This window comes from Triticum dicoccoides, chromosome 5B, assembly GCF_002162155.2.
Source record: "Triticum dicoccoides isolate Atlit2015 ecotype Zavitan chromosome 5B, WEW_v2.0, whole genome shotgun sequence".
Classification (NCBI taxonomy): domain Eukaryota; kingdom Viridiplantae; phylum Streptophyta; class Magnoliopsida; order Poales; family Poaceae; genus Triticum; species Triticum dicoccoides.
Window position 1 is genome coordinate 490,465,144 of NC_041389.1, and position 5,111 is coordinate 490,470,254.

Genomic DNA, 5,111 nt, shown 5'->3' on the forward strand with positions numbered 1-5,111 from the left:
TTGATTGAGAATAATAATGAATCTATGGGTGTGAATTTTGTTGGTAGGAATAATTTTGCAAACAATGCTTATAGAGGAAATTTTAATGCTAGACCGTTCCCTAGTAATCCCTCTAACAATTATGGAAATTCCTACAATAATTCTTATGGTAATTTAAATAAGATGCCCTCTGATTTTGAGAATAGTGTGAAATAATTTATGATCTCTCAAAAGAATTTTAATGCTTTGCTTGAAGAAAAATTGCTCAAAGTTGACGATTTGGCTAGGAATGTTGATAGACTTTCGCTTGATGTTAATTCTCTTAAACTTGGATCCTCTTCTCCTAAGCATGATATTAATGAGTCTCTCAAAGTAATGATAATCTCCATTGACGAGTGCAAGGAAAGAACTGCTAGATTGCGTGCTAAAAAAGAAAGCTTATAAAAGCGTGTTCTTTTAATCTACATGAAAATAATGATGAGGATCTTAAAGTTATTGATGCATCTCCTATTAGATGTATGTTTTTCAATATGAATTTTGATGATTATGGGACTGATGATGAATCAACTTTTCCTAGAAGGCGTCCCAACAATTCGGAGTCTTTAGATCTTAATGCTAAATTTGGTAAAGAGAGATCGGAGAATCCTCAACTTCTAATAATGTTGAACCTACTATCTCGGATTTCAAGGAATTTGATTATGATAATTGCTCTTTAAAAGGTTGTATTTCCTTGTTGCAATCCGTTGTTAATTCTCCTCATGCTTATAGTCAAAACAAAGCTTTTACCAAACATATTGTTGATGCCTTGATGCAATCTTATGATGAAAAACTGATTTTGGAAGTTTCTATACCTAGAAAACTTAATGATGAGTGGGAACCTACTATAAAGATTACAATTAAAGATTTTGAGTGTTTTGCTTTGTGTGATTTGGGTGCTAGCGTTTCCACAATTCCGAAAACTTTATGTGATATTCTAGACTTCCATGATCTTGATGATTGCTCGTTAAATTTGCATCTTGCGGATTCCACCATTAAAAAACCTATGGGAAGGATCAATGATGTTCTTATTGTCGCAAATAGAAATTTGGTGCCCGTAGATTTTATCGTTCTTGATATAGATTGCAATCTTTCTTGCCCTATTATTCTTGGTAGACCTTTCCTTAGAACAATTGGTGCGATTATTGATATGAAGGAAGGGAACATTAGATTCCAATTTCCTTTAAAGAAAGGCATGGAGCACTTTACTAGAAAGAAAGTCAAATTACCTTATGAATCTATCATGCGTGCTACTTATGAATCAAGTGCCAAAGATGGCACTCGTTAGATCTATCCTTGCTTTTATGCCTAGCTAGGGGCGTTAAACGATAGCGCTAGTTGGGAGGCAACCCAAATTTTTTTATGTTATTTGTTTTTGTTCCTGTTTAGTGTTAAATTTTGTTTCTACTTTCTGTTTATATGTGTTTTTATCTTTTGTTTAGTGTTTGTGCCAAGTAGAACCTATAGGATAAACTATGATGATGGTTGATTTGATTCTGCTGAAAAACAGAATCTTTGCGCTCACGAGAAAAAATTTAATAAATCACAGAAAAGAGATGTTGCATTTATTCTTTTTGATGCTGTTCAATAAACAAAATTTCCAGTACTTCCTATTTTGGTAGGATTTTTAGAGTTCCAGAAGTTTGCGTTAGTTACAGATTTCTACAGACTGTTCTGTTTTTGACAGATTCTGCTTTTCATGTGTTGTTTGCTTATTTCAATGCATCTATAGCTAATAAATTAGTTTATAAACCATAAGGAAGTTGGAATACAGTAGGTTTAACACCAAAATAAATAAAGAATGAGTTCATTACAGTACCTTATGTGGTGGTTTTGTTTTCTTTCACTAACGGAGCTTATAAGATTTCCTGTTGAGTTTTGTGTTGTGAAGTTTTCAAGTTTTGGGTAAAGCTTTTATGGACTATGGAATAAAGAGTGGCAAGAGCCTAAGCTTGGGGATGCTTATGGCACCCCAATATATTCAAGAATATCCAAAATCCTAAGCTTGGGGATGCCCCGGGAAGGCATCCCCTCTTTCGTCTTCGTTCATTGGTAACTTTACTTGGAGCTATATTTTTATTCGCTACATGATATGTGTTTTGCTTGGAGCATCGTGTATTATATTAGTCTTTGCTTGTTAGTTTACCACAATCATCCTTGCTGTAACACATTTTTTTGGAGAAGCCTATTTGATTAGAATTTGCTAGAATACTCTATGTGCTTCACTTATATCTTTTGAGCTTGATAGTTTTTGCTCTAGTGCTTCACTTATATCTTTTAGAGCATGGTGGTGGATTAATTTTATAGAAATTGCTAGTATCTCATGCTTCACTTATATTATTTTGAGAGTCTCTTAGAACAGCATTGTATTTGCTTTGGTTTTAATTTGGTCCTAGAATGATGAGCATCCAAGTTGGGTATAATAAAAACTATCATAGAAAGTGAATTGGATGCTATGATCAATTTGATGCTTGATAATTGTTTTGAGATATGGAGGTAGTAATATTAAAGTCATTCTAGTTTGGTGATTATGGATTTAAAGAATGCTTGTGTTGAAGTTTGTGATTCCTGTAGCATGCACGTATGGTGAACCGCTTTGTGATGAAGTTGGAGCATAATTTTATTTATTGATTGTCTTCCTTATGAGTGGTAGTCGGGGACGAGCGATGGTCTTTTCCTACCAATCTATCCCCCTAGGAGCATGCATGTAGTGCTTTGGTTTTTGATGACTTCTAAATTTTTACAACAAGTATATGAGTTCTTTTGATTAATGTTGAGTCCATGGATCCTACGCACTCCTTTCACCCCTCCATTATTGCTAGCCTCTCTTGTATCCTGCAACTTTCGCCGGTACCATACACCCACCTTATACCTTCCTCAAAACATCCACCATACCTACCTATTATGGCATTTCCATAGCCATTCCGAGATATATTGCCATGCAACTTTCCACCGTTCCATTCATATGACACACATTACTTTTGTCATATTGCTCTTTGCATGATCATGTTGTTGACATCGTATTTGTGGCAAAGCCACCATCATATTCTTCATAAATGTCGCTCTTGATTCATTGCATATCCCGGTATACCGCCGGAGGCATTCACCTAGAGTCATATCTTGTTCTAGCTTTGAGTTGTAAATCCATAAAAGTGTGATGATCTTCATTATTAGAGCATTGTCCCAGTGAGGAAAGAATGATGAAGACTATGATCTCCCCACAAGTCGGGATGAGACTTTGGACTTTGCAAAAAAAAAATAGGCCAAAGAAAAAAAGAGAAGGCCAAAAAGAAAAAAAAAGAAAAGAAAAGAAAAGAAAAAAAAGAATGAGAGAAAAAGAGAGAAGGGACAATGCTACTATCTCTTTTTCCACACTTGTGCTTCAAAATAGCACCATGATTTTCATGATAGAGAGTCTCATATGATATCACTTTCATTTACTAGTGGGAATTTTTCATTATAGAACTTGGCTTGTATATTCCAATGATGGGCTTCCTCAAAACGCCCTAGGTCTTCGTGAGCGAGCAAGTTGGATGCACACCCACTAGTTTTCTTTTGTTGAACTTTCATATATTTATAGCTCTAGTGCATCTGTTGCATGGCAATCCCTACTCACTCACATTGATATCTATTAATGGGCATCTCCATAGCCCGTTGGTACGCCTAGTTGATGTGAGACTATCTTCTCCTTTTTTGTCTTCTCCACAACCACCGTTCTATTCCACATATAGTGCTATGTCCATGGCTCACGCTCATGTATTGCGTGAAAATTGAAAGAGTTTGAGATTATTAAAGTATGAAACAATTGCTTGGCTCGTCATCGGGGTTGTGCATGATTAAATATTTTGTGTGATGAAGATAGAGCATAGCCAGACTATATGATTTTGTAGGGATAACTTTCTTTTGGCCATGCTATTTTGAGAAGACATGATTACTTGCTTAGTATGCTTGAAGTATTACTATTTCTTATGTTAATATGAACTTTTATTTTGTATTATTTGGATCTAAACATTCATGCCACAATGAAAGAAAATTACATTATGAATTATGCTAGGTAGCATTCCACATCAAAAATTCTCTTTTTATCATTTACCTACTCGAGGACGAGCAGGAATTAAGCTTGGGGATGCTTGATACGTCTCCAACGCATCTATAATTTTTTTATTGTTCCATGCTATTATATTACCTGTTTTGGATGTTTATGGGCTTTATTCTACATATTTATATCATTTTTGGGACTAACCTACTAACCGGAGGCCCAACCCATATTGCTGTTTTTTTGCCTATTTCAGTATTTCGAAGAAAAGGAATATCAAACAGAGTCCAAACGGAATCAAACCTTCGGGAGCGTTATTTTTGGAACAAATATGATCCGGAGAGCCTGGAGTGCAAGTCCAGAAAGCTCCGAGGGCCCCACAAGATAGGAGGGCGCCCCCTGTAGGGCGCCCCCCTATCTCGTGGGCCCCTCGGGCGTCCACCAACGTACTTCTTCTTCCTATATATACCTACGGACCCCAAAAACATCCAGGGGACCACGAAACACAATTTCCACCACCGTAACCTTCTGTATCCGCGAGATCCCATCTTGGAGCCTTCGCTGGCACTCTGCCGAAGGGGGAATCGACCACAAAGGGCCTCTACATCAACATCCTTGCCCCTCCTATGAGTTGTGAGTAGTTTACCACAGACCTACGGGTCCATAGTTATTAGCTAGATGGCTTCTTCTCTCTTTTTGGATCTCAATACAATGTTCTCCCCCTCTCTTGTGGAGATCTATTCGATGTAATCTCTTTTTGCGGTGTGTTTGTCAAGATCCGATGAATTGTGAGTTTATGATCAGATTTATCTATGGTTATTAATTGAATCTTCTCTGAATTCTTTTATGTATGATTGAGTTATCTTTGCAAGTCTCTTCGAATTATCGGTTTGGTTTGGCCTACTAGATTGATCTTTCTTGCCATGGGAGAAGTGCTTAGCTTTGGGTTCAATCTTGCGGTGTTCTTACCCAGTGACAAAAAGGGTTGCAAGACATGTATTGTATTGTTGCCATCGAGGATAACAAGATGGGGTTTATATCATATTGCATGAGTTTATCC